The sequence below is a fragment of the Hyposmocoma kahamanoa genome, unplaced genomic scaffold, assembly GCF_003589595.1.
Source record: "Hyposmocoma kahamanoa isolate Upper Pololo Valley unplaced genomic scaffold, ASM358959v1 224, whole genome shotgun sequence".
Taxonomy (NCBI): domain Eukaryota; kingdom Metazoa; phylum Arthropoda; class Insecta; order Lepidoptera; family Cosmopterigidae; genus Hyposmocoma; species Hyposmocoma kahamanoa.
This window is the reverse complement of record NW_020653743.1, coordinates 6,084,854-6,109,333: the sequence shown is the minus strand read 5'-3', so window position 1 is coordinate 6,109,333 and position 24,480 is coordinate 6,084,854. Positions and strand designations below refer to the sequence as shown.

Here is a 24,480-nt window from a genome sequence, read left to right as displayed (position 1 = left end):
AAATTTTATCTAAAAAGTTGATAGACTGTCTGGGAAACCCAAGGGCCGGCAGCTACCTTGCCCAACACATTAGCAGACCCATACAAAGGGGGAACGCTGCCAGCATCTTGGGCACCTTGCCGGGGGGACCCAATTTTATTCATATATATTAAAAATCCTAGTTTTACTTTCCAGTATTTAAGCTTTTATTGTACCTTACCTGTATATTATGAAAATAAAAAGTTTATAGTATTCGTTTTATCAGAATACCTAAGACTGCGGTTCCACCAGAGATTTGCGAGGTAGCTATGCGGTGTGCGAGGAAAAAATCCATCAATAGGATTACTTAATGTTCCTAGCCTCACTTAGCGAAGCAATCCTGTTGGTGGATTTTTCTTCGCACACCGCCCAGCTATCTTGCACACCTCTAGTGGAATCGTAGCCTTAAAAATATTTGAACACGTTTATCTACGAATGTAGAATTTGCCGCTTGTGCGTTTCTTTCTTCCGAAAGCAAAATTTCTATTTTACGTACGTTTGTATGTGCTTAGTAGCTACATATCTCGTTAACTGTGAAGGAAAACAACGTCTGGATATCAAACAAAGTTTATAGATAAAGATTCTCCATAGAGGAGATCCCAGTGCCTAGCAAGGAGGTATTATAAAGGGCTGCTGATGATGATGGGATTAATATCTAAATTTTGAGTTTTGTGTTTTTATTATCATAACCTTAACAATCATAAACAGAAACCTTTTAGTTACCACGGCGTCTATTGATATAGAAAAAAATAATTTCGGATTTTTTTTTTTAATTGAGGTTTCTTAATAGCCTTTATTTATGTGGTTATTGCAAACAAGTAACTAAGGCAACACTTTTGGAAAGTTTGATACAGAAAGAACAAAATGGAAAAAGAACTTGTCTAATCTAAAAACAAGTACTGTGGTACTTCTGACGATTTCAAACAGTCGTCCCCTGCATTGGTTCTTGGGTAGAGCTATAATAAGGTCAAATCTGCAAAGTAACAACTTTTCAGGAAAGACGCTTAAATATTCTACCGACGCAATTAGTCGATAACTTTGTAACAAAATATCACACGTACATAATTTGTTTCACATAGTTGGTGTTATTTTTATCACTATTACACTGACTTCACAGTACAAGTTGAGTAGTGAAAAACATTTTTTCCCTTATACAGTCAAGTTTTATTTGTTATATGGAAACTAGAAAGCTTCAGCTTTTTCATAAGATTAGAGTTTGTTTAAAAAACACTTTAAATCGCTTTCCTGTAATATTTTCCAAATGCACGTTGGACGTTTTACCTTTCCAGTGTCGATATTAATATAGTTTTCTAAATTAATTAATTAATTGGCTGTATTTTTTATTTTAATACAAAGTGACTGGATGAACAAGTCATGCGCCTGATGGTAAGCTACACGCCTGTCCATAACAGTTGCAGTGCCACTCAAAGCTTTAAATCGCAAAGATCTGAGGGGTACTGCCAATGCTCCCGTCACCCTGAGACATAAGTCGACAAGTCCTATGTGCCTGTAATTTCACCAGCACCCTTACCCTTCAAAACCAGATCGCAGTAATGCTGACATTACTGCTTGGCGGCAGAAATAGGTAATGTGGCAGTACTTCCCTGGACGAACTCTTTCACAAGGAGCTCTGCCGCTACTATTTGTACCCAACGTTATAAAAAAATATTTCAGGTCTGTAAACTCGATACAAAACGCTAATTGACTACCAAGCATTGAAAAGAAACGAAATGCACATCAAGTAAGACAGGGTAAACAGAGCAAAAACTATACTAAGACCATTGATACTTGATCTCCGAAACGTAATTAAAAACGAAAAAAATTACCAATACTTGGTACTCTAAATGACTTTTCGGACTATCCGACTATATTTTTAGTATACACTGAATGCATAATGAATATTATTTCTCCTTTTATCTGAAGTTAAATAAATCAAATTCTTCATTTGCTTCAGTTTATTACATAAACTAAGAACTTGATACTGAAATTGATTAACTGTCTAAGGTCACCTTATATTAGTCGTTGTATAAACGAGATCATGCGGAATCATTTACTCCAATCACTGGGCTGCGCGCGCGCTAGGGGAGGGCGAACAAAGACGAAGATTTACAAACTGGATGTCGTTACGTACATGGTTGCTATGGTGATAGAATGATCAGTTGCCATGGTCAGCTTTGCATTATGTACTCATTTTACCTTTCAAATATAGAAACAGATATAATAATAAATTTTGGTGACATTTGATGCATAGTGTTCTTGAATGTTCAGTTAAATACTTGGTTTAGTTTATTACAACTTCATTTCCGATAAATATAGACTAATAAACCAATCAACCAACTAATCGCGTCTCACCATAGCAACGATTCTTCCTAAATTTCCATCACAAAACGTAATACACCCTGCGTCTGCGCAACACATCTAGATCCTATCGATCGGATGGTTTGATCTACGCATACGTTCATAATTACCTTCTCTTTCATCCGCCCGAACAAAGTTTATGACTAGTGATGCGAATTATTGTTGTAATCGATTTTTTAAATGATTGTCGACTGTTGTGTAACATTTTTTAAATGTATGTTGCTGTCGGTTGTAATTAAATACAGATAAGTAGATTGCATTAAAGATATTAAATCTAAAGAAATGAAATTTAGTGATTATTTTTAAAGGCTTTTTAAAACTTTTAAGAATCTGATATTTAATTTTGCAAAGTTTGTCGCTCGGTATTAGGTTTTACGAAATTAAAAAAAAAAATTACTCATTTTGTGACACGTAAAAAAAATTTGTATAATAATAAAACAAACAAGTCTAATGTTTTTATGATTAAGCTACAAAGAACTATTTAAAAATAATTGTAATTTTTAAAATTTTCATAAAAAAAAATTCCACTTTTCCATTCTATTAGTAGTATTTATTTTGAAATGTAATTGTTAAGATTCTATACAACCTCAAATCGAATTACAATTTTTGAAGTGAATCGGTTCTATTGCGCGGGTCGCGCGGCGTTTTTATTTTTTATTATACTATATTTGTATACGATACAAAACGAAAAGAACACTCATAGTATACGATATCGTATACTATGAGTTTTCTATTTAGTTTAGTTGATATGGAAAAAAATATTGGTATTTATTGAATATAGCGGTTTTCTTGTAAAATTTCGAAGCACGTTTGTGTACTTTTCTATTTTGAAAATTTTTAGGAATCGTGTTTTTACACTGTATACTAATAAGTGTATATCCTCAATCTTAATGTATATTCTTTCCAAAGTATTTGATTCAACACTTTCGCTGTTATGCGGAATCAACCAAAGCCAATTACGGTTGTGTCGATTCTTAATAAAGCGTTTCAAGTTTATGACCAATTGTAATTAATTTCCCTGTTACTGGTCGAATTTCGGTCATAAAAAACTATGGAGAAGGTTCTCAATTCGACAATGCTGTACTTTTAGAAGTTAATGCTGAGGAGTATTGGTCCCATTTCAATTTATTATTCAATAAAACGTATTTTTTTATCGATAAATAAATATGACGGGAGAAGCAACCTCACAGACGTCGCTATTTTTCTTTAAAAAAATTTTATAATACCAACATGTATCAATAATGATAACAAGTCGTACGCCTGACGGTAAGAGACACGCCTATAACAGTTGCAATGCTCTGCCAAATCTCTGAGTGGCTTTAAATTTTCAAAATCTGAGAGGCAAAATGGCATTGCGCCCGTCACCCTGAGACTTAAGTTGACAAATCCTGTGTCTGTAATTTCACCTTTCGTTTCGTTTGTTTCATGATGCCTTCACAACACATACAAAAATTGAAATTTCAAAAGACATCGCCACCTTTTGTTTCTTATCCGAATAATAAATTAAATCGAATGAATTAATAACCGAATGATAACGATTACGATTATTACAATTGTTATACATCTCTCAAAGGACTTTATGAAGACGGCACGGGCTTGTAAATGTCTTGAGTTATGGTCTTATTCAATAACCAATTCATATTGAGCTCTTGTTATCGATTAGAGAAGTGAATTCTGGAGATCTTTTAACTTTTGCGAATCAATCAATAAGTTTTAATAATCGATATTGGAAAATTTCATGTCAACAGATGAATACGCCTTTAATTAATTTCTAGTTGTCTCTGTTAATTTACGTCGCTGTATTGGCACGGGTTTTATTCTATAAAGTGGCCTCTAAAATATAACCACCATACATTCAGATCGTAAAACCCCATTTTGACGTAAAATTATTTATATCTCGACAAAACTTGAAATTCTGTATCAAATGTATCGTACTCGTACCAAAAGGGACCATATTATTCATCTTCAAAGAGCTTTGTGGGTTTTCCGCACTTGCAAAAGCCGCTTTTTAATAGTTGGCCTTCAAAATCCAAAGCAAGTGGTTTAAATGCAAATTATTAAACTCTCAAAGATTTCTAAGAAACAACCTTTTTTATTAATACACCAAACAAAAGCTCTAAAAAACGACAAATTCAAAATTTCAAGAAAAATATTTTGTAGAACCTCAATTTCTAGCGAAGTAACAATGAGCTATTACAAAAAAAAATCCAACAGTTTCTGGTCGACTAATAATGTCCGACATTCCGGTTATAAAAAGATCCCACGATTTTACAACAATGCATTTATCTAAACAGGAAAAACGTACATTTCCAATAACAATACCTAATCGATAGAAAAATAAAAAAACAGACACGTTTACTCCTTATCTGTAAATCTTAAAATGGAATATCGTTAATAAAAAGTACGTAGATACTTGCAAACTAGAAACTAAGTAACATGTACTATATCACATAGATACAAAGGTTAAAATGGCGTGTAAGCAATACTTTAAAAAGTATGATTAAGATTGCCTTCACATACGTTAAAATCACAGTGTGAACTTATTTGAGCAGTGAGTCAACATCGTTATACCCACGTTCGTCGCTGAACTTATCTTATCGAAACTCTATTATAATATCATTATCATCATCAACCCATTTATATGTCCCACTGCTGGGCACGAGTCTCCTCTCAGGGGAGACTTCATATGTTTTCCGAGGAACCTTCTTCGACGTGCAGGTTTCATCACGTTTTGCTTCACCGAAAAGCTCATGGTAAATTTCATTTTTTTTGGTTTCAATCCCATAGCTTCTGCTTGAGACACGGTAGGAAGAACCATTAGGCTACCACAACTTCGGTGACCATAGACTACATAGCCCCAAATAAGTTTAGTGACGTCACCCATTCTTATTCATTTATTTATTTTATATGGTACAAATATAAACAGCCGACTACAAATAATACTTAGAACTATAACATTATAAATCTGACATTCACCAGTACGCACCATCATATTTGGCAAATTTTGTGACAAAAGGATTTAAATAATATAATGTCGTTAGTTTCACGACCTCGGTGGTCGAATGGCTTACACACCGGTTTTCATGGTGTCGCCATGGCTGAGTTCCCAGTTTCGATCGTCCGGCCGGGTCAGTGTAAAAAGTAATTTTTCTACACCGCTTCGGGTCTGGGTGTTTATGGTACCGTGATTGTTTCCGATTTCCATAAGCAAGTGTTTTAGTTACTTATTCTGGGATCAGAGCAACGTATATGATGGTAATATAATATTAAATTACTATCCCATTGCAGAGCAAAGGGTCCGTTTGCCTTTCTCCACTTATCGCAATTTAACGCCGCCACAGCCCAAGATCTCATACAAGCATCTAGCTCGTCACGCCATCTCTTTCTGGGCCATGTCCGCCCCAGTTTCGTTTCAGGATGATGGCTTTGTGATCAACGTCAATGATTTGTATAAGGGGTATAAGGAATCTCAATTAATACCTCAAGAACTTAAGTCAACCTTACCTGCAAGCGGTACAACCTGCTGACCAACGAAGAAGACTCACCACCAACCACCCTCCTACTCGCTCTGTACCAGCGTAATGGGTTATGAATTTCTGATCTCAACCCCTTCCCCTTTTGAATGTACACTCATCGCCTTCCATGAAGTTAAAAAAACTAAGTTAGTTTACCTACTATTGATGTTGTCTATTCTGAGCTTGATTGTGTGATTCATCTCGATTTGGAGTATGTACAAATCGGGCGGTTTATATTTTAATACAAAATGATATTCAGGAACTGCGTATCGTTCATTGATTATTATTGTTACTTCTTGTGAATACAGCTAAATAGCTGCGTTAGTCTTACAATATATATATTTTTTATAATCTCCTTTGATGGTAAACAAATGTGTCGATAAAGTACAACTCGCCTAGAAAATATCTGTTCACTCTAACAAATATGTATGTATTGAAAGTTGCTTGGAAAAAAATGGTACTTAGCAATAAGACCGCCTGTTGTACATTAACTTACTCTGTGATACTGGCATTACTATTCTGAGTTGTCATTGTAATTCCTAATGTACAATAAAGATTGTACTGACGTAAACAAAAAAGTTAGCATTGATTTTATTGAATATCATTATGTATTGCTACCATGGTATTATTTTTTGTGAAATTACTCCTCGAGATTTTTGTATCAAGTACAATTATACCTAATACAAAGATTCCTTCCATCTGACAGGACTAGAACCTGAGTTTGTATGCCAAACTAGGGCCATGTGTACCAACTAAGGTACAGATCGAGTCTGCAGACTTTACGAATTTCTCTAAGTGTATGTTACAGATCTTTTGTGTTGGAATTTTCGGAAAATTGCCACTAAAGTTTCTAAATATACGTTTTAATTTGCAAACGCGACATGTATGTACGCGAAATTATCGATTAGAGACAGTATTAGTTTCAGCGTTTGATATTTTTTTTATGTCATGCAAAGCTTTTCTATTTTAACAGCAGTAGAGCTCCTTGTGAAAGGGCTCGTCCAGGAAAGTACTGCCACCTTACCTATTTCTGCCGCCAAGCAGTAATGTAAGTATTACTGCATTCCGGTTTGGATGGGTAAGGGTGCTGGTGAAATTACAGGCACATGGGACTTGCCAACTTATGTCTCAAGGTGACAGGGAGAGTGGCAGTGCTCCTAAGATGTTTGCAATTAAAAGGTCTGTTATGAATAGGCGTGTTGTTCACAATCAGGCGCAAGACTTGTTCGTCCCGTCACTTAGTAATAAATAAAAATAAATAAAAATAAATAGTATTATAAAAAAAATATAATATTTTTTACTTTCCAATATAACAACTGACTAAGTTTGTAACACATGAACAACACTTTTAACATTACATTTAACATTAACAACATTTAAACATTTATCATTAAAATTAAGTAAAACCACGTCAATATTTGTAAAATGACTCAACATTTTGCGGTTAAAATTAATATTCTTAAGTTTGACGTAGATTTATGTTAAGACGTATCAGTTTAACGTAAAAGGTAGATGGTACTGATTGATTGAACGCAGCATGAGGCTTGTTAATTTTAAAAACTTGCCTAGAAAGAGTTACTCGCTAAAGTGGGTACAAGTAATTGATAAATTCTTCTAGACGAATATTTTAACAGCCGTACAATTTTTTTAATTGGTAAAATTACAATTGAACGCTTATTTTTATTTATTTTATTTGTTATTTATTGTACAGAGAAAACAAAACGACTGTAGAGCCAACTAACTTTATCTCTGTCTTTGTGTAGTATTTGTTGGGTGTGATATGAGTGTTACTGTTGAGTATCGTCTTGTATGTGTAATTAAGGCTAGCTGGCTATACATGAAATGGTAAGGGAAAGCTGTAACCTATCACAAACAGCTCTACGTTCCTACCTAACAGCCTAGCCCTAACCATACACTACTATATATATACGTACATAGATAGCTAGAGGAAGCCTGTTACCATGCGACCTAAGGTAACAGACGGAAGGTGGGAAGGATAACGGGTGCAAGGAGTGGATTTTGTCACTGCCAGTCTCACGGACTCATTTAGTAACAAGGAAAATACAAACAAAAGGTACTGCTTATTTCTAACCGAAAGTTCTTCCTGCAGACCTAAATACAGGAGACAATAATTACAATAACATAATACAATAAAAGTTTAGGTGCACAACAAAACAAAAATTTTGATTAAAAAAATACCAAAAGCATTAATTTTTTAAATTTATTATTCCAAGTGACGGGACGAACAAGTCGTGCGCCTGGTGATAAGCGACATGCCTATACCTAACAGTTGTAGTGCCACTCAGAGTTTTAAATTGCAAAGATCTGAAGGGCACGTCACTCCTAGACAAAAGTTGAAAATTCCTAAGTAAATGTAATTTCAACACCACCCTTATCCTTCAAAACTGGAATGAAGTAATGCTCACACTACAGCTTGGCGGCAGAAATAGGTAAGGTGGCAGTATTTCTTTGCATATACTGTTCATTATAGACGCGATATAATTGTTTTATGTCTACATTTTTCATATAAATATCCCAGTAGCTTGAGAAAACCACATTACCTATATCTATTGCCAAGTGGTAATGTGAACATTACAGTTTCCGGTTCCGGTTCGGAAGGGTAAGGGTGCTGGTGAAATCCTAGGAACATAGGACCAACTTAAGCCTCAGGGTGATGGGCGCTGTAACAGTATCCCAAAGATCTTTGCAATTTAAATCTCTGAGCGGCATTGTATCTATTATGAACAGGCGTGTCGTTTACCACCAAACGAACTACAGTCACATACAAAAAATATATGAACATAACGCACTGATAAAACAAGATTGAAACGACCTATAGCACTAGACCCTGAAAAATTTGCCTAAAGGTATGTATAGCAATACAAAGTGCAGCCTTCTCGCTTAAAAGAAATACATTAATTTTTGCATAAGTTAATTGGTATATTAAAAAAAATAGGTTTAGGTATCCTTCAAAAACACTTTCAAAGTTAACCATTTGCGAAATCACAAATATTCACGAAGCGACATGCAAATTTGTATTTAAATTATTTGGCTTTTGAATCACAAACGAGTTTTAACTTATTTAACAAGCTCAAGTACAACCATTATAAGTACACATTGCCCCGCCTCTACTAGACTGTGTATTAAATAGCGACCGTTTTTTCTAGACCCCTCCTTTCAATAATAAATATCAATGAATTAATCGACATCGCGTGTAAAGCTAAAATGGACGTGTACTAAAGATTATGCATTGTGAAAAAATATCTTTAAGTTAAAGTATTAAAGTAGTTATTCCATTGTGAATTGATTGTTAAATGTAATAGTGACTAAAGAGATTGGTATGTGTAGAGTTTATATTTTGAAAGACCCGTAAATTATTATTTTGGTGGAATTCGATAGATGTTTAAAGGTTAGATTAGTTTCAATTTAGATAATAAGGAAGTCCGAGATAAATACTCCCATAGACTACACAGCGCCAAATAAGTTTAGTGACGTCACGTTTAGTAGCAGTAGAGCTCTTTGTGAAAGAATTCGTCCAGGGAAGTATTGCCACCTTACCTATTTCTATAATTCCTGTACTCTAGAAGAGTAAGGCTGCTGGTGAAATTACAGACATATGAGGCGTGTCAACTTATGCGGACGCAGTGGCAGTGCCCCTCAGATCTTTGCGATTTGAAGCTCTTAGTGGCACTGCAACTATTATGGACAGGCGTGTAGCTTACCATCAGGAGCACGACTTGTTCGTCCCGTCACATGTCATTTTTATTCATTTATTTTTTATGCTAAAACTACAGATAACAGACTACAAAGAATACTTAGAACTACATTATGTAACATTATAAATCTGACATCCACCAGTACACAACATTCATATTTGGCAAACATAATTATAACAAAAGGAAAAATATGTATCAAAGAATATAATTACGTTATTTTTTTTATTATTTTTTTTTTGTTGCGACACGCCTATCCATAACAGCTGCAGTGCCACTCAGAGCTTTAAATCGCAAAGATCTGAGGGTAGGAGTGGACATAAGTCCCATATTCCTGTAATTTCATAATTGCTTGGCGGCAGAAATAAGTAAGATGGCAGTACTTCACTGGACGAACTCTTTCACAAGGAGCTCTACTGCTACTAAAATATACTTGAGCACAATGTTAACAAGTCCCATGTGCCTGTAAATTCACCAGCACCCTTACCCTTCCAAACCAGAGCGCAGTAATGTGAGCACTAAAATAGGTACGGTACAAATAAGTAAGGTGACAAGGTACTTCCCTGGACGAATTCTTTCACAAAGAGCTCTACTGCTACATGCTCATGTTTTTACTTTCAAAAAGTTTTACTGTAAAATCGTGATTTTGTAGATAGCCGGTTACTTTAGTAGAACGTAACAACAAGTTTAAAATACAATGCTTTATTTTTAAGACCATTTCCCAGAGCATGTGACGGCTCTGATCTTCGGACAACCCGTAATCCGTGTGGCATTTACAAAATGCCACTTATTGTCACTGCCATAATGCTATAACTTTTGCCGCTAATCGAACTCAAATGTCAAGGCAGATTTAGATAAAAAGTTTTTGAGGTTTTAAACTTGAAATTTGAAAAGAACTAGTCTACGCTAAATGGAGTAACTTGGTTGTCATTTTAGTTGACTACGACATACCGCAAGAAAGAAAATTATCTTAAATTCTGGTCACTATATCGGCAGAGACAGTCACAATGTCTGCAAATATGGTCACTATGTCCGTAGAAATAGTCGCTATGTCTGATAATATCGTCACTATATCCAAATAGTCACTACATCCACAAAATTAGTCACTATGTTCGTTAATATAGTTGTTATATGTATACGTAGAAATAGTCACCATATCAGATAATATAGTCACTATATCCACAGAGATAGTCAATATATCTGTAACCATAGTCACTACATCCGTAGAAATAGTCACTATATCGGATAACATAATCACTATATCCGTAAATAGTAATTATATTCGTGAATATAGTGACCTGTATACATCAAAAATAAACGACGCGAGAAATCATCACCAAAATAATAAGTAATCATATTCAGCAAATTAAGATTTAGCTGCATCATCATTCATCAATACATAAAAGAAAAAAAAGACAAAAAGAAAAGACAATGGCCAAGACAATCAAGATAACGTTCTTAACAATAAACATTCATAATACTAAGGTGGTTTTTAGGAAATTTCGTAAGATATTGTAGCTGTTCATTCAACCGAAACAATGGGGACCTCATAATGTTCTACATCAGGGGTTGTCAACGATTTAAGATACGCGGGCCGCTTGTAAAATAATTTCAAAACTTTTCGAAGTTAATACTAGTAATCAAGAAAATATGTCTATAGAGCTTCGATGAATTTTTATAATCATTTCTCAAGCGCTATAATCTATTTATATAACCCTAATACATATACGTAATCGATTTTAAACAAAACGTTACTTATATAATGAAAATAAATTATAATCAATATTTTATACAAGCAGTAAAAGCACTTATTTATGGAATAAAATTAAAGTATAAAAATAACTTTTATCAATCGGCAAAATACTTAGTTTAAATCGAATAAATTGTCAATCACTGGTGTTATCTAATTAATGAGACGCAAATTAGTCGTTTAAAATCTAGAAACATGTAGTAAATTGTGCCCGAACCCGATTTTATCTTAAACGTCTTTCGTTAAACACGTAACACTTCCGTTCTTTCATTAAAATACTTTTTATCTCAAAACAGGTTGTAACATTATTTTACAATTTCGCTAATAAAATTACTTATAATAATTTATTAACGCTATAATTTTAAACACTTTTATGATAAAGCAAACTGTAACGAATTGTTATTTGTTATTGCCAGTTTTTTGTACGTAAATTTCTATAGTTTGATAATTAGTATGTTTTTTTAAGATATCAAGTGACGGGAAGAACAAATCATACGCGTAGTGGTAAGCGGCATACCTATACGTAACCGCTGTTAACCGCGGCCGCGCAACCTCCGCGCGATTGTCACTTTTCATACAATTTCTAGAAGCGCTGCAACCGCGCGGCGGTCGCGCGACTGTCCAGCTGCAGCAGGTCTAGAATTGTATGAAAAGTGACAATCGCGCGGCGGCGGCGCGACTGCAGCGCGCGTAACAGCGGCTAATTTGGCCGCGCCGTAAAGCTTTAAATTGCTGAGCTGAATCATCCTAAGAGCCAGCGCAAACCGGCGGATGACAAAGCAGATGACATTAAAATTATTAATGCATATGGTATTCTATAACTATTGTAATAAGTTATAAATTTTATTGCTCTGAGACACGAAAGAAATGCGCCGCGATGTTCCGAGGTCGGTCTCAGTGCAATGCAATTTGTGCCTTATTTGAAATTGAAATAGCATAAAATATACGTTGATAAATTTAATGTCCTCTGCCTTCCCGTCCGCCAGTTTGCGTCGGCCCTAAGTCACAATTTGAAAAATGTATGGATTCAGGAGTTACTTTGCGGAAGTCCATGTTAAAAATTAATGCTACTCCGTGAACCCAGTGGAAGTTATATCATGCAAAATAACAGCGCTTGTATTGAATTTTTTTTTTTCATGAATTTGATTTGCTCACTCTCCCTAAAACAATTAAAATATTAATTTTATGCAGAGAGAGGGTGGGAAACTTTATTGCATGCACCAATATTATACGGAGAAGCAAGTTAATTTATATTCGTTTTTCTTACAAATTGAAAAGTAATGTTGCTGTAATTTCGCCAGTACCTTTAAAAACCGAAACGCAGTGATGTTACTTGGTCACTTGTGTATCTTGATTATCATAATGATTTATAGCTATAGTAATAACTTACTGCCTTTAAATGCCTCCGTGGCCGAACGGTCACCATGCTGGTCTGCCACGCAGATGTCCCGGGTTCGGATCTCGGGCCGAGAGAAATATTTGTATGGCCTACATTTATTTCTCTCGCGAGCTTAGCTGTAATTTGTGTTTATGTTCCTATCTGTGTTTATGGCACCCGCGATACAGGGTTTCCCTAGTGCGGGACTATGACAGTTAAAAAAAAACAGTTTCTTTTACAAAAGTTTTCGTAAATTCATAGTTAAATACTGGTAGGGTTTTAGAGAATGCGCTTAGGCCATATGCACAAACAAATAAATTCATATTGGTCCGAAAATTGACGATCCCTGTCCCACATAATGGGTTTTTGAACTCACTCAATGGAACCTCGAGTTGTGATCGAAAGTTCATAATTCAGTTCAAAGAATGGGTGTGTGACTTCCTCCCATACAAAACTTTTAAACTATCAATAAAATATTTACTTTGACCTTTAATGTTTGTTTGTTTCGGTCGTAGCGGCTGTTCTTTCCTCGGGATCGAGGAACAGAGCTAACCAAACTTAAAATTAACGTAGCCATGTGGTGAAGTTTGAATCCCTCTTCCACTACAATTTGCTAAGTGCAGTACATGAGTGAAGTTTAGTAAAACATCTGCCGTAAACAGTGAAGGGAAATTTAAAACTTGCATGTTGAAAAAGATTTACAATCCGTATGAAGTCGTATGACGGACTGTGGCCAAAATCTTCTCCCTTTAAAAAAATTCATACCAACCAAAGGAACGTGTTAAAAGATGACGTTCATGATAAGATGAAATATAAAACATTTTGTTCGAACAATAAACTTTGACAGAAATCCAAGAATTAGCAAGAATAAACTACCAATTTTTCAGAAAAAAATTTATGTATTATGTTCTATATTACGATGTAAATTTCTAGTCACGTCCATTTTGCGCACACTCTCATAGCCCCTAACACTAGGGATATCCGGTGCCATGGACACACATATAGACAACCACAAATTACACCCAAACTCACGAGAGAAATAAATGTAGACCATACAAATTATTAATAAAAATATTTTAGTGACAGTAGAGCTCCTTGTGAAAGAGTTCGTCCAGGGTAGTACTACCATCTTACCTATTTCTGCCGCCAAGCAGTAATATTAGCATTAGTGTGTTCCGGTTTTGAAGGCCAAGGGTGCTGGAGATATTACAGGCACATGGCCCTTGTTTAAGTCGCAGGGTGACGGGTGCAGTGGTGGTGTCCCTCAGATCTTAGCGATTTAAAGCTCTGAATGGCACTGCAACTGTTATGGACAGGCGTGTAGCTTACTATCAGGCACATGACTTGTTCGTCCCGTAACTTGATATTACAAAGAAAAAGCTCAACGTTTTTGTATCACACGTGTAACACTCATGTTGTATCGGCAAAAACCTTCAGAACCCCGTTATGACTACCTAATACACGGCCCAACAGAGAGGCAATCCGCTTCCGTCTTTTGACATAAAGATCATCAGTATGTTCCTCGGTGAACATACCTGAAGTGTTGCAATAACGAGGGAGCCCCAACAGTATTCTGAAGGCATTGTATTGGACGCATTTATGTCCAGCTGTGGAAAACGATGCGCTAATAATGTTTATTATAAATAAGTTAAAACAAAGGAAGCAAAACCACAGTAACAAACTAGTGTTTTAGAGCTGCTGTTCCTTTGTCCATAAAGTAATAAATCTAACGACAGTAAAATCTGTAAAGCTTATCTCTAGTTATATCCAGTAGCTATTTGTGACGTGAATTCGATTTTAAATTATATTTTTTTATTGTTTGTTTCCAATAAAATGTCACTATTAGTTGAAAAATTACATTGTCAGGTACAATAGATGACTTTTTTACATTGCGCGTAGGTTAAAAACTGGTTAAACTTCATACGAAACCAATTTGCAATTTATCTAGGACATTTGAAAGGAGTGTTATTGATATATAGATCCAACAAACACAATGAAAATTTTTCGACCCAGTTGGACTCGAACCAGCGTCTGTTGCCTCACCGTGGCTACCGTTCTTAACAACTGTGAACTGTGTGTGCCAGTAGATCTTACGAATTTCTCTATCTGTTCGTTGCGAGCTTAAACGACTTTTTTGTCGTAGCACCCTCTGTGACCTTTGCAGCTAACAAAAGACAGACAAAGATGTCGCTATTGGGACATGCAAACCGGTTACTGTCAATCGGTTAACTGAAAAAACCGGATAACTGTCAATTTTGGAACCCGGTTTTCAGTTAAATAAAACTTGGGTTTTTCGGGATTTTCGGTTTTGTCTTAAAATTATTAAAACGTAAATTCGGAACGTATAAAATTCGGTCAAATAATTTTGTAAAGATTACGGTGGATGAGTTAATAAGTGTTTAATTGCAATATTTTTTGACGGCTTTGTAAAGATGTCTGTACTTTGGCATTATCATATGGAAAAATAACCTTCACTATTCACCAGTTGTGAGCGTTTGTCATGAATTGATAAATTCCGCCTGTTCTTAAAATGTGCTCCAAACTATTATTTTTTAAATGCGCGAAACCGGACTCATCCCCTAGTTTACCACCCTTAGAGGAGGAATATTTTCTTCAAATTTAAATGGGATCAATGCTGACGTACCCTCTTTAAAACAAAAAAAGATCATCAAAATCGGTTCACAAATTTCACAAGAGTTATCGCCTGACATACATACAAAAAATACAGTCGAAATGAGCACCTCCTTCTTTTTTAAAGTCGATTAATAAAGTAATAACGATCTTTTAAAAATTGCACGGTCTTTTGGCAAACTCATTACTTCAGTAGGGCTAGCACGACAAGACGCGACATGAAGTGTCGTGAATTGTAATTGTAAAAACAATTGTACTTTTTATATAGAAATAAACAGTTTTAAACTAAAATTAATTAATTTACTTATTTCTATGCGAGAATAGCAGTATCTCGCTTTATGTCGCTCAGCAGTGGACGTCTTCCGGCTGATATGAAGATGATGAAGTGCAGTATTTTATATACATTCAATTCATGTAATAATCCCTTACATTATAAAACCACATATGATCGTAAGTCAAAAGTGCTTTTATCACATGAAAATCATAAAAATAACACGACTTCAATGAAACAAATCGATACCTCCAATGAACACTATGCCAACTTTATAGTTTGCTCATTTGCTGTTATTTTTGTAAACAGCCATATTTATTTACTAATAATATTATTAGTATCCCCGAATTTTGTGAAAAAAAATAAAAACCGAAAAAAAATAAGGAGTGAACAAAATTAAGAAACAAAAAGCAAAATAAAAGCAGAACAGCTCCAAAAATTAATTCTCGTAGTGTGATTGGAGAAATTAATAATAATAATAATAATGCACACACTCATTGCCCAGCACTAGGGAAAGAGAGAAATACATGTAGACTATACAAATATTTCTCCGTTCGACCACGGAGGCAGTCAAATTATGTTAATATGTGAAATTTTTTAACTGTCCTATTCATGCATAAAAAAGTTCTTTCTATCTCTTGAAACCTTATTACACTAAGATTGCGATATTTTCATCATTCACTAGTGGCATTTAAACTTATCTGTTAATGGTAGAAAATTTGCTGAAGTGCGTGCCTTTTCGACGTCTAATATTTTGAAATTAATTTGCCATTATTGGAGTCGTTTGCATAACTCGATATCGTAGGGCCTATTTTGCGCGTGGGCGGGTTGATTGCTTATTGCTGCCACCCTAGCTCCATCAGTAAAGTTCTATTAGAGGTGCTAAGGACTTCTGCCGGTCTAATGTAATCGAAGTCATCCAAACTATTCGAAGTTGTCTCCTCACTAATTACAATCCCCATGCTTACGAGTATAGCGGATATTCATTTACACGTAGTGAGAAACAAATTACTTGGACTACAAATATGTCAAATTTTAACAAAACCAGCTAAACCGGAAATAGAAACTTCGAAAGAACTAGATCAACTTTTTTCTTTACGAAAAAACGACTTTATCTTTGATCGTAATAAATTAACAGTAATTCGGTTCGAAAACTTACCGATTATCATATAGGGTGAAAAATAGTAATTGGGTGTTACTCCAGTTGTGACAACATGTGATGACTGATGACAAATGTATGATAACGAAGAGTATGATGACAAAAACGAATGTTTTGTTTAGTGACTTTTAAAATCGATTTTTTATACAAAACGGTTTCTCAAACTAGACGCAAATTTGTAGAGGTAGTGTAGCTACTGATCTCAATGTTGTATATCCAGTTGGATAGGTCCCTTAGCGGCACAAGAAGAAATAATATTTTGTATACAAATATTTAGTTAAAGGTACGTAAGTTGAAAGTCACTACTGCGTTGAATATTGTAGTCCTTCTTGTAACCGCTAGGGGCTCTGTAAACACAATCAGTTATGCTATCGTTGACAATTTTGTAAACTTAAGGTAGAGGTACAGGGAATTTCATTTGCCATGGCCAAACTTTGTTATTGAATCAAATTTATTTTATTTTACGAGTGCCTACAACACTACTACACACACATCATATTATAATCGTATATTTTTATTTAGTTTCTATAAGAAAGTATATTTTTGTTCAGTGTTTGACATGCTCACCTATGGTGCTCCAGGAGTCATAGAGGAAATTGTAATGGCGTATTTCTGATTGTGCGTATTTATGTTATGTCTGTTTGAAATATCAAACAAATAAATAATCACCGCATATAGCGATTCGCACAATCGACGCCAAAAGTCGTGAGCTATTAGAAGAAATGAGAAAACAAGTGATGTTGTATCATTAATAATAAGTTGTTCGTCTGTTAAGACTATTATTAGTCGAGATCAACTCATGCGCCGCCGCTTATGTAACTGAGTAAATTATTAGGTCGTCGGTGCTGACACTTAGGGACGAGATAGAAAGAGTCGGGAGGATGCTTTTTTTATAGATTTCAACTTTATTATTAGCGTGTAATTTGCCAACCTTGACAATTAGGTTAGCGATCGTAGTGATGCTGCTGCGTTGTAAGATGTTTCTAATACGCAAAAAGAGCTGTCCATCTCCTAGATTTATTTCTCAGTTGTCTTCTACGATATTTTCGTGACGTCATCCATCATCAACCCATTTATACATCCCATTGCAAGTCACGGATCTCCTTTCAGGCGAGGGTTTAGGCCATATTCCGTCACGCTCACCCAATGGGGGTTAGAGACTTCACACGTTTTCCGAATATTGTGAATCTTCTTCGACGTCTATGTTTCATCGCGATTGTTTTCCTTCACCGAAAAGCTCATGGTAAATTACAAATTAAATTTCGCACATGAATTCTGAGAAACTTCACGGCTTCTACTTGAGAGGCGGTAGAGCAGGTTTTTTTTTCGTGGAGTGTAATAGGGTAATTCAGTTTTCTTATAGAATAGAAACTGTAAAAGTGTATTTAAACGATTTCTACTAGCTACAGGTTTCTACTATGGCATGCTCGTCTCTTCACTGCGCACTTCTCTCTATATTTCGAATCGCTTTAACGATCCATGGTAATGAAAATTCGTGGTAAGATATCCTAACTAACGTAACTAGTGTTTCCGTAGTGGTTATTATTTTGAAAGTCATAAAATCTAAGTGACATCTTAGATTTTTTTTCGAACTTACATAATATTCAAAATCTTGAGTCAGCTCTCTGAATCGTAATCAAACCACTGAATCACTGAATCCCATCACTTGTACACCTATTGTGCTACAACACTAATCTACATAAGTATAGGTATTAATTCGTCTTTCAAAACGATTTTGTAAAAAGAACGTTTCGACACGAATGTACCGGTTCAATCTGTCGACGACTGTACACAATAATCCGAATTTTCAATACAATAGACGGTACATGCGTGTGCTAGTTTATTTCGATGGAGCGTTAGAGAGAAAAATGGTTAGGAATTTTTAATATATAAGTGCTATTATCAGTTTATTGTTTTTGGTAAAAGTTGTTGACGTTTAAATGTTATAGAAAAGAAAGTAATATGTCAGCACCGGAATGGAATTCTCTACCTACACATTTGTTCCCCGATAAATACAATGTGAACCTTTTCAAGGCGAGGGCGGATATGGCTATAAACGTTTAAAAAATCTGATAATTGTTCACAGACTCTTTATGACTTTAAAAACGTTAATTGAAGGATTTATTTTAATAAACAATTAAATGCGAATAATAATAAGCAAGTAACATAAGTCAAATAAGTTTTTTAGTCATTATAACTTAATAACTTGGATATGCGCCCAAATTACTTAAATCCTGTTTTGTGGAACTCCTCCCCCTCTTCCTACGTAGAAAGTTAAAAATCTAATCTTTATTAACAAAATCAGTTAATACTTTCCTCTACAACAGTCCGCCGAAGTCAACGATCACTCACAATGGAGTATCCAGAGTGACTAGGAGAGAACATTGATTAATTACCATAATAATTTATTTGATACTCCCAAACTTGATACCGGACGATAACGGGGAGTGACAGGGGAGAGGGGACGGATTACTCAACCGTACAGTCTACAACGCACGGAGAAAAATAGACTAGGAAACTGTTATGGTATCCTGTTTGTATTTAAAAAGTTAATAACAATAATTTATCGAGGTAACATGTTTTGGGTTCTCGTATTCAGCTTGATGCTCTACATCTTATCACCCTTAAATATTTTAATTGTCTTGGGTCTTTTTTTTGAACGCACACATTCAACATAGCCCCGGTATTCTATCAAAGCATTTTGCTTCCACATTCAGGTATTGCACAATATCTAAGGTTATAGCAAACGCCCATGACTTCACTTTGCGTCAGAACATGTGTAATCACATCTGATGTTCTCTCTTGATAAGATTTTTATGATACCAAGTGACGAGACGAACAACTCTTGCGCCTGGTAGTAAGCGACACCCCTGTATATAACAGTTGCAGTACCACGAGAGCATTAAAGTAATGATCTGAGAGGCACAACGACTGCACCCGTTACCCTGAGACTTAAGTTAACAAGTCCCATATGCCTGTATTTCAAAATCGGGACGCAATAATGCTCATATTATCATTTGGCGGTAGAAATAAGTTAATATGGCAGTACTTTCCTAGACGACAAGGAGCTCTATACAAATTTGCATTGTCTCTAGTGCTTTAACACTACATAATATCTTCACCTGTGTGTTTGGTTTGTGTTTCTAACAATCGTAAATAAATAAAAAAGAGGAATCGGTTTAGCAGTCGTCGCGTTGCTCATTCGTACATCCAAAACAGCATTTGACTTGTCATCTATCTATTTATATGTCCCCAGTAAAATACTTTTTTGGGTTGGTGGTCGGTACGTAAGTCATTTGACCGCGGGCGTCTAACTGTTATCGCAAAATAGGGCGTTCTATTTGTTTAGCTTTTACGTTTTAACATAAATGAGCGTCCCGGGCACGCGGGCGAGCCTATATCGAATTTGGTCTACGCGGCGGCCCGCATGGCGACCGCGCGGTTGTATTAATCAGAGGAATTTATATCTTGTTGCCTAGTAAATAGAATTCAGATTCGCTATTAATTTACATGATTGGGGAGTACCGGGGCGGTCGCCGCGCGGCGGCCGCGCTAAATCTTTCGCCTCGTGTAACTGGGCGCTTAAGGTTTGTTATTTGTGTAGTAAATGCAATAAAATATTTAATCGAAAGTAAAAAAGGAGGTCATTTCGACTATATTTTTCTTTGTGTGTATGTTACGCGACTACTTTGATATTTGTCAACCGATTTCGATATTTTTTTTTTTGTTGGAAAGAGGATACTTTAGTAGTGGTTTCATTCAAACATCAATCAAATCACCTTCAAGGTTGGTAAGTTAAAGAATGAATCCAGTTTATTGGACTTCACCCACTTTCCGTTAACTGTTTACAATAATACTTGGCAAATATATGGATTCCACAAACTTTTGATATCCGTTTCTTTTTCCTGTGAAAAAGTTATAATTATTAAAATCAAACAATGTAATTCTTATTATATTGTAATGAATTTTGAATACGTAGGGCGCACTATAAGTTTCCTGAACTGGCCACATACTCGCACATAAACAATATTTACAAAGTAATTACAACATTTGAAAATGGAACTCTTTTCCTGTATGATACAGTTTGTTTCATCTGACTGTCACTTGTTTTTACATTGTGGCGTCCATTTTAGAAATTGGTTGTCTACATCACCATGGAGTTAACTCGTGGAAATTTTCGTAGTATGATTTTCTACGACTTTAAGTGTAATATAACAGCTCAGCGGAGCTTCGCTTCGCTTCAAACTGCTTTAGGCGATGAAGCACCATGCAAGACAACTATTTATAGCTGGTTTGCAGAATTCAAACGCGGTCGTGTGAATCTCGGTGACGAATTTCATGATGATCGCCCGTCCACTGCTGTGAACAACAAAAACATCGATGCTGTGCGCCGTATGATCAAAACAGACAGGCATGTGACATACCATGAGATTCGGGCATCTTAAGGCATAGGCATGAGTCAAATACAATCAATACTACACAAACATTTGGGTGCGAAAAAGCTGTGCTCTCGGTGGATCCCACACAATTTGACTGAGGCTCAAAAAACGGATCGCGCCACTTGGTGCAATGCCATGCTTACCAGATTCAACGAAGGGGCGTCAAATTTGATATGGGATACAGTAACAGGTGACAAAACATGGACTTATAGTTACGATCCCAAAACAAAGCAGCAATCTAGCGTATGGGTCTTTCGAGATGAGCCGAAACTAACCAAAGTGGCGCGCGTGCAAACTGCCTCTAAGCGGATGATTGCTTCTTTTTTTAATAAAACTGGACACGTGGCTACTGTTGCTTTGGAGAATCGTTGTACCGTGAATAGTGATTGGTACACGACCATTTGTTTGCCGGAAGTTATTGACAAACTCCTTAAAAATAACCGTAAACACCGTATCATCTTACACCACGATAATGCCAAATCTCACACGGCCAGACAGACAAATGAATTTTTGAAGGTGAACAACGTTGAACTTATGAGCCATCCCGCTTACACTCACGACCTGGCACCTTGTGACTTTTATTTATTTCCAAAAATTAAGAACCAGTCACGCGGTCAACGTTTTCATTACCTTTCATTGACTAGTATGAAAAATATGTTTCAGAAATTGTCACGGAGGAGTGGCATAAATGTTTTCAAAATCGGTTCATTCGTATGAAAAAGTACATTAACGCTATCAGAGAATCTTTTGAGAAACAATAAATTCATTTCTGACCATTTATAGTATTTTTTTCTTATTCATTTCGGAAACTTATAGTGCGCCTCACGTAACATACACACTGCAATTTGTAACTTAAAATATTGCTACGTGATTGCTACCAATAGCCTAATTTATATCTTTTTCATCTCGTGTCTGTTTCATTGCGTCTCATTGCTTTACATCGATCTTCTCTATGACAATTTAGGTCGTAATTCATCACACCAATCCATTAGGGTGGGAACTTCCTATCTTTTTTATTCTTTTTTTATCAGAAGATTTTCATTCACTTTTAAAAGATCATTGAACCACTAATCTTTGAATCGTGTAATGTCTGCACATTACTGATTAGTACTAAATTGGATGAAGGAGTTGTAAGCACGTTCACTTCCCGTTGTGCTTTGCACAACTAACGGTTGCTACCGCTAAGCCGTTGACTCTAAAGTCCACTACCAAATTTCCACTGTTCGGGGTTATTTTTATAATACTATGACGGAACGAACAAGTCGTGCGCTCGGTGGTAAGCGACACGCCTGTCCTTAACAGTTGCAGTACCACTCAGAACTTTAAACCACTAAGATCTGAGTTGCACTGTCACTGCGCCCGACACCCTGAGACATTAGTTGACAAGTCCCATGTGTCTGTAATTTCACTAGAACCCTTACCCTTTGAAACCGGAACGCAGTAATGCTCACATTGCTGCTTGGCGACAGAAATAGGTAAGGTGGCAAAACTTCTCTGGACGAACTCTTGCACAAGGAGCTCTACTGATACTAAATAGTATGTATATATAGGATAGTCGTAACTTGGCTATACTTGACCACCAACCGTCATCCAATACACTATTAATCTGGTTAAATGAATAAATATAAAAGTTCACGCCGCTGACTGTACTGAACTAAAAAACTCAGCGCAAATGAAATGATCGTATTGCTTAAGGGGATAGTCATGAACGGGTGAAAGTGGAAATTGCAGGTCATTATTTGGAGTAATTATTATGTGTAACATTCCGATAATATGGTGTTAGTTACGTTTATAATGCTAGTTAGGAGCCTTACTTTTTGTGCGTGTCTATGACCAGCAGAGGTTTCTTCTTCTAATGGCTGGCTTAAATAGGAACTCCGAAATATACTTCTTAGTGCGTTTTTGCCCGAGGTCGGCTATTTCAAGCATGCAGTGCCATTTACTTCATTGATGTGTATTTTGGAAGAATTCATATATTCACTTGTGTACAGTGCACAATACCTCCCTCTAAATTCATAATCAGCATAAATACATCCACTGCTGGACATAAGCCTCCTCTTGAGCACGCCACCTCCCCAGGCCTCGTGCCGCCCGCGTCCAACCGCTGCCGGCCACTTTTCTCAGATTGTCCGTCCATCTTGCCAGAGGGCGTCCTTGACATGGTCACCACTCTAGAACAGGTCAGCTCCGCCGCCCATCAGCTGCAATCATGTCTGGCCCACTGCCACTTAAGCTTATGCTACGTTTGTCACTTTAGTTCTCTGACGCAAGACTTCATTGACGGTCCATCAGAGAAACACCAAGCCCCCCTCTATTAGTGTATTGTATTTTGTTCTATTTGTCTTGTGTAATTAGCAGTTACTTTACAACTGTAGGTATAAATTGATTTTTGTCTGTTATCTTTATCCATTCCAGAGTTTAAGAAGAAAACATTCAAGCACCAAGTGGTTTGCGGGCTTTCACTACCCCTATATTTAATATAGCTATCACAAGCCAATTCGACAATGACATTATTGTCAGAATTTTTCACGTGATCATATTTTGTCCGCCTGGTTTTTAGCCTATATGTATATTATGTGTGCACATGTGGCCTTATTACACCAAGGTATAATAGGTGTAATAAGGCCGTATCTGCAAACTTCACTCGGCAACTTTTCAGGAAAAAGGTCACATAATAATACATAATTTGTTCCATTTAGTTCGTATTATTTTTATGATTTTCATGTGATAAAAGCAATTTTGACGTATGATTACATTCTCCGCCCACCACACATTTATCTATCGCACGGTGAAAAAATTGAATTGGTATAAAAAAATCTTCCCATAGTACATGGGTTGATCTCTGGGAATCCAAAATATCTTTAGTGAGCCACATTGTTCGCCCAACATGATGCATGATGGTGATTCGGGGCCAAACAAAAGAATAACTTTTGACGGAAAACGTATCGTTACTTTGTTGTTTCCTCACTTATTAGCATAGTGTTTTTGTTATGTTCGGCCTTAATGATTAGAATATTTTTTTCAACGGAAATATTGAATTTTCTACTTAGGTTATTTTACGGTTGGGTTTCTAATTAGACTGCGATACACGGAAACCTCCGTCGACTTTGTCGTCATCTCTGAGGTCCCAGGTTCAATTCCCGGCCTGGTAAATGTAGAAAATGTTACGTGTTATATTATTGTAGTAGAATATTCGGTTCGGTGACACTCGAAATTTAAATTAAAAAAAGAAAATTAAATTGCATATT

General features: G+C 36.0%; 1 protein-coding gene across 4 annotated transcripts in view; it reads left to right on the top strand.

Moving 5' to 3' along the window:
- LOC113228166 overlaps nt 1-24,480 on the top strand; it is a 168,871-nt gene that overhangs the window by 128,296 nt on the left and 16,095 nt on the right. The window lies entirely within an intron of this gene.